Below are 12,571 nucleotides of genomic sequence, written 5' to 3'. Positions count from 1 at the left end.
ACTTAAGTCAGCAGATTAAATTGCTCTAAGTAGAATGTACCCTATTTTTTTTATAACTGCAGCCTGCGTTTCATATACAATTTGGTGTAATCTAGCCTTACTGTGCATAAAGAGAATCTTCTTCTCTAAATTGTGCAGAATAATTGACTTATAAAAGAATTGTCATTAGAACAGTCAGGGATGAATTTTGCTTTGTGCAACACAGATCATTTTTTGCTTTGAACCGTAAATACATTTTAATAAATGCACTCCATTCTTTAAAGTCACTTGGTCTGACCCCTGTTTGTCTCAAGGTAACTTTAAACAGGAAGTGTTACAGTGGAGGGGATTGATTATCTAACGTACCAATGGTAGCTGAGCCCTGTCCTGAAACAACAAGCAGCAGCCAGTAGGATGTGAGGAAAGGCGGGTGTTGGTGTCATGTAGCAAGCTAGATTGAATGCCTTTGACTGTTAAAGTGGAAGGAGGCTGCAGGATTTTTCATTGGAGACTTGGGAGTTTTTCACATAGACAGGGGTCAGCTGAAAGACAAAGAAAAATGGCGAGGAGTTTGCAAGGGAAGCAGATTCTGTCTGTCTGCTTACAGAAACTGATGTTGCACAGTATCTTTCTTGCATGTCCTCACGCCTTTGTCCTTTTTCTTTTCCTCTTTCCCGAGAGGGGGGAGGGCTAGTGAGAGTAAAGCTGAAGAGGAAAAAAATAAAAGTGCTTGAGCTATGCCGAGGTTTTGTGAAATGAGAATTTCCTGAAATTGGGCTGTGGCACTGGTGAGTTCCGTTTTGTATTCCTGTGCTTTAAAAGTAAATATGCATGCTTTTTTTTTTTTTCTCCCTTTACTCTGTGAAATCCAAGTTTGTACTGTCTAAGAAAATGGCCCCTTGCATTCCTAGCATACCTTCTGCTGCACCTCTTGCACACTCGTGTGGGTTTCTTTTTTTTTTTTTTTTCCTTTACCACTTTTGTTGATAGGCAGAGATAAGAGCCAGCACAAAGTGTACGTTATAATTTGCAAGTAGTAGCACCATGTAAGGTTATATATTTTTGTACTTTAGCAGGGTATGATCAGTTACCAGCTAATGTACAGTGTAATGGTTTATGCACGTCTGTGTGCACCTATGTATTAGTACACAGACACATGCATACATAATCGGTGCACAGAGTGCTGCTTACTAAAGCTTTTGGGGATGTTTGTAATTATTTAGAGTGCTTGCATAAAATGTGAAAAACTGTGGCAAGAATTTTCACTTTCACATGAAACAAAGTAATATCATTTATTTAATGGCATGGCAGGCCTTGATTAGGCATTTTCAGACAGTTTGCCATGACTGAATGCTTGTATTCAGAACAGCTGTTACTTTAGCTTAGCATGCAAGACACACAACCCTTTAATTTTCAACTGTATTCCATATTTGTCTTTTACAGTTTAACTAGTAGTGTTAAACTGTATGTGGAACATTAAGTTACTGATTAATTTGGAGAGCCTTTTTTTTTCTCTTATTGCCCTTGTGTGCTGCAGGTAAGCCTGTTGTCTGTATTACTTTGGCACATACCGTAAGTGTGTTTAGATAACGTATGTTTTTGCATGTGGTTTATGGTAAAGTCAGACAGCTATTGCTTTAGTATATTTTGATTGTTTTTAAGAGTATTGCACTTTCTACTAGTTCTATTTTCAGCAATAAAGGCATGAAGGTCATTGGAATGTTTGATGTGCAGCAACTCCTTGTGACCCAGACACTGGGAGCTCTGCAAGCAAGAACACTTTTTCCAGTCACTAGGGCGAGTTTTCTTTACTGATGGCCTTTATGATTTGTGCTTTTTTGTTGTGGTTGCAGTTCTTTTTTGTTACTTTTCATTATGTTATTGAAGATAGGCCTTCTTCAGCTTGCATGACCTTGAAATGCTGCTGCCTAGGAGTTTGAAGATTGAAGGACAAACTTTTTCCAGCTCTGCAAAGGCTACGCAAAGTTGCATATGAGCCTTCTTGCAGATTGTAAATCAGCTCAAATTCCACAAAGGTTTTCTTTCTTTTCTTTTTTTTAAAAAGTGGGTTTCCTTTGTGAAGATTTTAGTAAAGCGCTACAAGTTTACCTCCAACGCCATCCTTTTATTTTGGGGTGCAGAATAATCTGATATTTAAGCTCCACTAAGTTTTTTCAGTCTATAATATCTAAAGTTCTCACCAGACATAGCTTGTCAGTCCTTGGCCACACAGACTAAAGTTGGGAAATTGCACTAGCTTTTAAAATCAGTTGCTTGTACTGCTACAGTATATAGGTATTTATAGACACCCAAGTTTGGCTTTTAATATGACAGTACTCACGTCCTGTGTACAGTAATAAATAATTCTGTTTACAACATGACCTTTGCATACTTGTCACTGTAGTAAAAGTATCCTTACCCACAACTTGTATGCAGTCTGGACTGTTGAGAACTGTTTATCCATTCATACTTCTGATCATTGTCAAATGGAAATGATAAAAAGCCATTGTGCCTAAATCTTTTTCATTTTTGTGAGTCCTACCTGTGCGTAATGATTTCAGGTAGTAGGCTGTGTACGGATTGCTTTCATATTCTGTTTAATTTTCGGGGGGGGGGGGGGGGGGGATCTCTTTCATGCTCTGAGTAAAAAGAACCGTGTGTTCCAAGCATTTACTTCCTCTGACTCAGTCATAGATTCAGAAACGGGAGCTGGGGAAGGAAAATACTTTTATTTGCCTGTCAGAGTACAGTTTGTATAGATGGCTAGTTTTAGTTGCCTAAAGCCTGCCTGTGTGAGGACAAAAATGAATGTTCTGTGAAACGTGGAGGCTGGCTAAGCATGGGTAGATTGGGGAATTTGATCACTTTTATTGAATCTGGATGATATTCTAAGGCCACATACACACATCAGACCATAGTCTTTGGAAAATGAAAGATCACAGACCAATCTTACCACCCTTTCTGTAGTATAAGAGCCATACTCTACACAGTCTTTTCTATGGAGCTGAACTCCACATCAGGAAAAAATCTTTGCAAGATGCTGCACACACAGATGCTGTACAGACACAAAAGATCAGTATCTGCAAAAGATCTGTTCCTGCCAAAAATCCATTCCTGCAAATTGCAATGATAGTCTATGAGATCTGCAGATCATCATACACACATGATTTAACTGACATTCATCTGCAGATCAGATCCACCAGGATGGATTTTCAGATCTGCAGATGAATGTCAGTTAAATAATGTGTGTATGACGATCTGCAGATCTCATAGACTATCATTGCAATTTGCAGGAATGGATTTTTTGGCAGGAACCGATCTTTTGCAGATACAGATCTTTTGTGTCTGTACAGCATCTTTGTGTGCAGCATCTTGCAAAGATTTTTTCCTGATGTGGAGTTCAGCTCCATAGAAAAGACTGTGTAGAGTATGGCTCTTATACTACAGGAAGGGTGGTAAGATTGGTCTGTGATCTTTCATTTTCCAAAGACTATGGTCTGATGTCTGTATGTGGCCTAAAGCTTGTGGTGGTTGCATGTGTGTGTTTTGGCAGGGTGGGGGTGAGTACCTGCAGGGGATTGAGGACTGCATGTTGTTGTCGCACTGAGCAGTGCAATGGTGCCCGTTTAGTTGATTTTCCATTTAGATTTCTGATGAAATCTAATAGAGATGGAGAGAACAATGTTTGACATTGGTCGCTATAAACTTTTTTTTAATTTCCCATTGATGTGATTGGTTGGCTCTGGATTGGATTGTCGTCTACGTGTTTATGGATAGCATACAGGCTAGGTTACACAAAGCAAATAATTCCTGGCATACAGTGACATTGTGAATCCCATTTTTTTTTCCAGTGGGGCCAAATAATACTACAAGTATTGGTGTTGGTGGACTTTGCGGAAAAAGGCCTGCTGCAGACATCTTGGTTAGTGCTAATGATTTGACCTCCATAGGAGTTAAAAGCACACCAGTGATGGCCAGTCAGTGTCTGTTAAAAGAGCTGTTCATCACAAAGCAACTAATGCAAAACCAACTGTTACCACTAGCCTTTTTTTCAGCTACTGTGAATGTGCCATAAGTCAAAACTATAACGTAAGCCCTCTCATGCCACTAGCAAATATAGTAATCACCACATTCTCCATCTTTTTCATTTAAATGTAGTATGGCTTTAGTGGCATGTGCTTTAAAAATCTGCTATCTGATACACTGGGGACACTTTGAAGGGGATCTCTGTCTTGGTACAGAGTCTAGACTCTTGTCTAGTCTTGATGTCAGTTTAGTTTTAACCCCTGTGATCTTACAGAAGAGGAGAGCAAGGGGATGATAGAAAAGTGGTGTTGCGTTGCTTGTTATGTACTATGCCAGGGTTGAATGAATCACAGTAGGCAAGGCTGTGGAGTTGGAGCAATTTTGGGTACCTGGAGTTAGTCAGTCAGTGGTTTCATAAAATGAGGAGTCGGGTGATTTTTGTACCAAATCCACAACCCCGGTAAGTATTTGACTAAGGGGTCGGAGTCGAGGAGTCAGTCGAAGGCATTAAGGGTACCTAGAGTCTGAGTCTGGTTTTATAAACTGAGGTGTCGGAGTTGGAGTCAGATGTTTTTTGTTCTAACTCCACAGCCCTGACGGTAGGTAGTAAAGGGAACAAGAGACATGGTATATTTTTCCAGCATTCAACTTTGTGTCTGTCTGTTTTTTTCCTTCAGGCACTCTGGTTTCCTCCCATACCCTCAAAAATTACTGCTAATCGGCTCGCAAAAAAATTGGCCTTAGTTTTCTTTCACATACTGTTTGTGCATTACCTTGCATTTTAATACACTGCACGCTTTTTCCCTTCTGAAATGAGTGCCTGCTGTCTGTAAAAATGCATGCAGCATTGCATTGTGCGGTGTACTGAACAGATCCGTTTAACTTTTTTTTTTTGTCTGGCTTCAGTTACCCTTTAGATACTTACCTCAGTAGAGAAAATGCTTCTGGATAGTCCACAGGCTTCATCCCCAGTCTTCCTATGCCTTTTCACTATCGTCTGTGGGACCCTTTGTACAATATTTGGCGTTAATGTTGAATTTTGTTGAATAATGCTAGCGGCTGCACTCCCCTCCATGTACAAGCACGGCCACACTTCGCAGGTGCAAAGTATGGCCTGTGCATTAGCATGGAGCCGCATGTGCAAGGCTTTTTCCTCTGTGTACAAAAGACTCTGTGCTACCTCGCAGTTGTGAGCCCAACTGGTGTCTGCAAAGTGTGGCTGCGCTCATATGCTGAAGGAAGTGTGGCGGTGAAGAAAGTCGCGGTGGCTGGCAGTGGAGGGGTTGTGGAGCATCAGGGAGGATTCTCTCTGTACAGTGATGAATTTTTTTTTTTTTCTTTTTGGGTTTTAGATTTACCTAATATATGGGACTGTTTGGCACACTCTTACCTGCTGTGTTGAAAAGTAGCACTCCGGACAGTCTAAGTTTTTGTAACAATGCAACCTGTTCTGGGTTTATTACAAACAGCACTCGCTCACTAAGTTTATGTGCATGATTTCACTTCCATTGTGAATCCAAAATCACAATTTTATGATCTCAACAGAATTCATAGACTGTCCTTGTGGGACAACTGTCAGGATTTTTTGTGTGTTTTTTTGTTTTTGTTTTAAGCCCACCATACAATGGGGCAATTATGACCTGATGTATCAAGCCAATCAATCCTTCTCTGATTGGTTGGTGACCAATTTCTACCATACACGCCAAATTCAACAGGGTTTCCCTTTATCTACCGTATTTGTCGTCGTATAAGACGCACTTTTTCTCCCCCAAAAATGGGGAGAAAAAGTCCCTGCGTTTTATACGGCAAAGGCAGGGAATTCCCAACTTCCGAACGCCCGCCGATACGAAGCGCCGACCTGCCGTCATGTTGGGAATTCCCTGCCTTTTTGTCCGCTTCCCCCTTGCGTCTCCTGGTCCCCCCGTGCAGTAATGTATAGCGGGAGACCTCCGCGCTACCCCCCCGCTAGCCGCCTCTCCCTCCCCTAGTCTTTCCTGCCCCCCCCCCCCTGTGCAGTAATGTATAACTGACAGTACAAGCCGGACACAAGAGTGAGAAGTAGCGTGGAGACCGATGTCTGCATCCACCGCGGGCGCTTGGAAGGTAAGCTACCGCTATACATTACTGCACAGGGGGGGGGGGGGGGGGGGGGCAGGAAAGACGAACGGGGAGGGAGAGGAGGCTAGTGGGGGTAGCGCGGAGGTCTGACATCGCCGCGGGAGCATTGATTAGGCAAGTTGCGGCTATGCACTGCAGCACGGGGGACCAGGAGACACATGGGGGGGCATATTGGAGTGGGGCATATTGGACACACATGGGGCAGACACGCTGGGCACACATGGGGCAGACACGCTGGGCACACATGGGGCAGACACGCTGGGCACACATGGGGCAGACACGCTGGGCACACATGGGGCAGACACGCTGGGCACACACGCTGGGCACACATGGGGCAGACACGAGTTACACAGGAGCACACATCAGGACACATGGGGATACACGAGGACACCATTTGGGCTAGAACATGTACAAGATGCTCCTGGAACATGGACGCACCAGGTTTAGTATGTATATTTTTTTTTTCCCCTGGTTTTTGCCCTCTAAACCTGGGTGCGTCTTGTATTCCGGAGCGTCTTATACGGCGCGGAATACGGTATTCAACTCCGCGTTGCATAGGTTTCTTTTGGCCACACTCCTGGCTGTGGAAAAGTGCATCGGTACTGAGCATGTGTGAGCATGTGCATGTGTGAGTAAGGTCAGCGCATGCCCAATAGAATAAAGCACTTGTGCACAGAGAAAAATGGAGTCTAAAAAGTATAGCGGGACCCTTCACTGGATTGGTGGGCTGCAGGAGGACTTGGAAAGCTTCTAGGCCATCCAGAAGCTTCCAAGTATTTTCAGAAAAGTGTGTGTGTCTAAGTAACAGTTGCTGAGCAGACACTGCCTGTTGTATTTTATGGAAAAATAAAGGTGGGTGGCGGAGTGAGCGGGAGGCACCTGCTACAAGGACATAAGCGATTCATAGTGACTGATCACTCAGGACGTCATAAGTGTGGGAGGCCTCTAGTAATGCTGGCTTTTCATCCAACCCAGTTGTAAGTGATCAGGCAATGGCAATTTAGCATCTGTATGAAATTTTTAAAGTAAACCTGTGACAATTTATATAAAAATCAGATACTTTAGGAGGGGGAAGCCTCTGGATCCTAATGGGGCTCCTACCAACCCTTTCTGTCGCTTCGTTCCAGCACTGGCAACCTCCCCCCCCCCCCCCCCCCCCCCCCCCCCCCGTTCCAGCACTGGCAATTCCCCCCCCCCGCCCCCAACAACAAAAAAGTAAACAGAAAGCTACACTGTTGCGTGCAATAGCAGCTTTCCACTCACCCACGTCCGCTCCTACTGCGCAGGTGCAAGGCGGGCTTGGCTATTTCAGCCTGAGGAGAAAGCTGCTACTGCACCTGTGCACACCTAAGACAAGTGGACCTTTGTGGATCCCAGCGCTGGATCCCCTCTACTGAACAGAACTGGGGTAGTCTCTATAGGATCCAGATGCTTCTCTCCCGAGGTAGGAAGCACTTTCTCCCCTTCAGGTACACTAGTGTACCCGAGCCAAAGCTCTGGCACAAAATCAAACATTTAAAGGGAACCCTAGGTGAGAGGCATATAAGGCTGGCATACAGTATTTATTTCCTTTTAAACAATGTACATTGCCTGGCTATCCGGCTGATCCACAGCTTCTATTACTTTCAGACACTTGTGAACAAGCATGCAGATCAGATGTTTAGCTGCATGCTTGTTTCAGGTATGTGATTCAGACACTACTGACCAGAAAGATCAGCAGGACTGCCAGGAAAGTGGTATTGTTTAAACTGAAATACATAGGGCAGCCTTCATGCACCTCTCACCGCAGGTTCCTTTTAAGAAGAGGGACGCCTCTGGATTCTGTTTAGTCTTCCCTCTGTGTCCTCTGGTCCCCTGTCGCGTAGTGCGAACTCTCCAAAGCAGGGCTGTGGAGTCGGTACAAAAATCTTCCGATACCAACTCCGACTCCTCAGTTTATGAAACCTCTGACTCCGGGTACCCAAAAATCCTCCGACTCTGACTTCACAGCCCTGCTCCAAAGGTTACTGACAAGGGATTGCCGGTTATCTGGGACTGTCCTCTTCTTCAAGCACATGCACAGCTGTGTTCGTACCAGCATAGGAGCGTGGCTCCGATAAGCAAGTGGGTCCCGACAAGCCAGGGAGGATGCTGATGGAAGCCTCATTAGGATCCAGAGTCTTTCCCCTCCTTGGGTAAGTATTTGTTTCTTTACAAGAGCTCAGGTTCGCTTTAACAGGAGAGAGGCGACTCAAATAGCAATTTCAGGGTACAAGTAAAATAATTTCTACTAACAATAGAAATCTCATTTCTTTGCCTGGCCACTTGAAAAGCAACAACTGTTTTATTTCTGACTGGGAATGTTTAAAGAGAACCTGTACTGAGTAAAAATATTTAAAATAAACACATGAGGTGATTTCAAATGAACATTGCATAGTTACCTTGCCATCAGTTCCTCTCAGAAGCTCACCATTTTCTTCTGACAATAATCCCTTCCAGTTCTGACAATATTTTGTCAGATCTGAAATACATCAGTTGCTGTCAGTAAAATATCAGTTGCTGTCAGTTATAGCGGAGAGGAAAACTGATGTACCGGGTAATGTCCATGTTTCCCTATGGCTCAAGTGGGCGATGTTACAGTTGAACTGTGTGCTGACCAGAAAGCTGTTATGGTTAATGGCCATTTTCAAAATGGAGGACGGAAAATTCCCTTGATCACAGTGAACAAACAGGATGCGGGACAGGAGAAAGACACTGAGGAGTAGACTACATGGAAGGTAAGTATGACTTGTGTATGCTTATTTTGACTTAATTTTCAGTTCAGGTTTTCTTTAAGCATAAATCATTATAAAATTCTGTTTAACAGAAAACTGATTTGTCAGAAATGAAAAAGCATCAAGGAGAGAAATGTGTACTCTCACCTCCCCGCCATGCTTGCAATGCTGACAAGTGACCAGATGCCTTGCCTGGTTCTGAAGCCACTGATAGACATTTTGTGCATTACATTCTGTGATAGATTGACACTGGAATCCCTGCCTCTGGCCATAGTATTTTCATCTGTTGCAGGTTAAATACGAGAGTTTCTGGAGGAAAATGCAGCCTTAGAAAGGCACAGGGCTGTAGGTGAGTCAGTGGCCTAAGAACTGGGCATTAGGGGGACCTGTCAGAATATAATTCCATAGAATATGGTCTGTGGAAGTCTCATCCACAGTGAAAGATTGTGTAGGTCAGAACTTTGCGTTTCAATTACCGGAATGGATCCACTGGTGTGAAAAATGCTATGTTTAACATAGGATCCATTGACCTCACCGGTTTTGTGTCGCTCCAATATGGCAAAACGTACAAACATGTCTATTCTGTATTGTAGCGTGAATTGAGCCTTAACCATCTCTCTCACCTACACAATTATATTTATTTACCTTTTTGAATAGTGTTGGGATTGATCCGCTTTTTGAATTTTTGCCTTTTGTTCCTGATAAGGAGCTTTTTTTATCATTTAAAGTACCCCTGACCTGGTCCCAAATACTTTTACCTTTTTTTTATTACACACACACACAGCACCATCCTCCCACTCCAGCGCCCCCTGTGGCTCCGCTCTGGCGGCAATTATGAGCGGGAGGAAGTGACCTTTCTTCCTCCCCCCTGTGTGTCCTTAACTCCGCCCCTCCACTCGCAGCTTTAGGTCTGTATGTTTCACTACACACAGCGTGCAGGGGAGCTGCTCTGTGTGCGGGCGGAAGGATATCCGACCTCCATTACCACAAGGCCACACACAGCGCAGCTTCCTTGCGAACTGGGTGCAGTGAATCATAAAGCGAAAGAACTGCCACTTCCTCCCCGCTAATATTTGACTTTCTGCTCAGTGGAAAATTATGACTGAGCAGAACAGGGGGCACTGGAGGAGGGAGGATTGTGCTGTGCCTTAGTCACGGCACCAATAGTAAAACACTAGTAAAGTTTTAAGGGGGAGGGGGAAACCGGGTCAGGGGTACTCTACATTTTTTAAAATTACCATGTCGTGTGTAAATTCAAAGAGAAAATGTTAGCTTGAGCTAAATTCCTCTTAGGGGTAGAGAACATGCATCCTGTAAAATGATTTTTTCCCACAATCCTTCAGGGCAAGGTGAGACGTCGCCCCTCCCAGACGCAGGAACAGACAGCACTTCCCCTATAAAACATTGTAACAGTTAGTCCACCCTCAGTGCTGTTTGTTCCTGCGTCCAGGCAGGTCGGCATCTCCCCTAAGGATTGAGCCTGTGTGCTGGGCTGCAGGTTTTAATTCTATGGGCGGCTGAGATGGTGGTACTGAGGCCATCTAGCCTTCGCTTCACGCTGGACACCCGAGTGAAGTTTGCCTACCTTTCTGCTCCTAACTGTAGGAGGGCAAGTGTGGAAGGCATGGCGTTCTTTTCCCGCTCTGAATGAGGTTGGTTCCGGAGCGCAGGTAAGCCGCTGGCGTGCTGTTGCGGGCTGAGCGTGGGGAGGTGCATGGCGCATGATGGACGCTGGTCCAGATGGTTCCCCTGTGGCGTGTATCTTCCGGCGGGTATGTCGGAAGACACGTTTTAGCTTGTCGGGCCTTCTCTCCGTCACTTCCGGTTCCGCCTCTGTGAATTCTAGGCGGAAGCATAAGAGAACGCTGTGCGTGGCTGGCGGGCATTAGTTACTCTGCAGAGGAGAGACTGCTGTCTTGGCTGCTGGATGTCTCCAGGATGTCGGCGCCGGATAAGGCAGAGAGTAACCCAGCTGCTCAGAAGGTGAGAGTATGGGATCTCTTTCTGAGCCATACGCTAAGGTGCATTTGAATGGTGCTTATATCTGCTGTTTTTTCTCTATATATTTTTCAGACTAAACAGAATGATGCTGGAGATAAGGCGAGGCCTCCTCCTACCTATAAGCGATGCCCTATGTGTAGCGTTAAGATGCCATTGCCATACTCCAAAACTTTGTGTCAACAGTGTATGGAGAAAGTTTTAGGAGAGCAGTCAGGTCCCTCTGTACAGGAGACCTTGCAGGCTTTTAGGGAAGAGATTAACTCTTCATTGGCTTCATTTAAATCCTCTTTAACAGTAGCATGTGCTTCTACTTCTCAGGTTGCTACTGTGTCTGTTCCTGTTTTGAATCCTATCTCAGAAAGTGAGAATCAGGATCAGGGGGAGACAGGGGTTAGTTCGGCTGAGTCTGACTCTAGAGAGATTGAAATTGATACATCTTCTAGATTCAAATTTCGTGTGGAGGATACTGAAGCCTTGATTGCAGCTATTAATGATACGCTGGAATTGAATAAGGATACAGTGTCTGGTCTGTCCATACATGATCAATTATATAAGGGGATGGAGGAGAAAGAAGGTCTTACTTTCCTGTCCACAATGCTATTAAGCAGTCGATTCTTAGAGAATGGAAAGATCCTGAGAAGAGGCTACTTATTTCCAAAACAGTAAAACGCAGATTTCCTTTCACTGTTGAGGATTCGGCTCTTTGGGACAAATGTCCAAAATTGGACGCTCCTTTTTCCCAAGTTTCCAAACCAGGTGATTTGGCATTTGAGGATTTAGGGGATCTTAAAGATCCGGTAGATAAGAGAATTGATGCTTATCTCAAGAGATCTTGGGAGGCAACGGCAGCTTCCTTTAGGCCTGCGGTAGCTTCTACATGTGTAGCCAGAACACTAGAATTATGGGTCAATCAACTGAAAGCTAGCATTCTGGCGGGTGCTTCAGTTGAACAGTTATTGGAATCCATCACGGTTATAAATAAGGCGGCTAACTATTTGGCAGATGCCTCGGCGGAAGCGGTTAGGTTTACCGCTAGGTCAACGGCTCTGGTGAATGTGGCACGCAGGGCTCTGTGGTTAAAAACTTGGGATGGTAATTTAGCATCCAAAAACAGACTGTGTGGAGTTCCTTTTTCTGGAGATTTGCTGTTTGGTCCAGATTTGGACTTGGCTCTAGAAAGGACTTCGAATAAAAGAAAGACCTTTCCTAAGAAGCAAAAAACGGCAAATAAACGTTTTTTTCGTAAACCAAAAGCTGATCAAAAAGAACCGGTTAGAGAGCAGAAAGGAGTCAAAAGATGGTTCTCTGACAAATCCAGAAGAGGGGGTTTTAGGTCTAAGCCCTCTGAATCTCAAACGAAGCCACAATGACTCGTTTGTGGCGGTGGGGGGAAGACTAAAATACTTTGCCCACAAATGGTCGATGATGGCAAAAAGTCCATTCATTCGGCAGACAGTCAAATTCGGTTATCAGATAGAGTTTGCTTTACCCCCTCCGTCAAGATTCATTGTGTCAAGACATCCAAAGGATCCGGCTCTTTTTCCCGAGATCCTGCAAATATTAAAAAATATGTTGGATCAAAATGTGGTTTGCAATGTTCCAAAGAAGGAACAAAAAGAGGGTTTCTATTCAACAATATTTCTAGTAAAGAAACAATCGGGAAAATTCCGATTGATTCTAAACTTAAAGAGACT

The 12,571-nt window shown here is 44.2% G+C and overlaps 1 protein-coding gene across 6 annotated transcripts in view; it reads left to right on the top strand.

The window, feature by feature from the left end:
• NFYC (nuclear transcription factor Y subunit gamma) overlaps nucleotides 1–12,571 on the top strand; it is a 96,901-nt gene that overhangs the window by 23,338 nt on the left and 60,992 nt on the right. For 2 of the 6 annotated variants that reach the window (XM_068268926.1, XM_068268922.1), the window contains exon 1: nucleotides 503–767. The exons of the other annotated variants lie outside the window; for them this stretch is intronic. The gene's annotated coding sequence lies outside the window, so the exon portion shown is untranslated. Of the gene's footprint in view, nucleotides 1–502; nucleotides 768–12,571 lie in introns of those variants that run through there. 6 annotated transcript variants of the gene reach the window in all.

Source organism: Hyperolius riggenbachi, chromosome 2, assembly GCF_040937935.1.
Source record: "Hyperolius riggenbachi isolate aHypRig1 chromosome 2, aHypRig1.pri, whole genome shotgun sequence".
NCBI lineage: Eukaryota > Metazoa > Chordata > Amphibia > Anura > Hyperoliidae > Hyperolius > Hyperolius riggenbachi.
The sequence above is the reverse complement of the archived record's forward strand: the minus strand, read 5'-3'. Positions and strand labels throughout refer to the sequence as shown.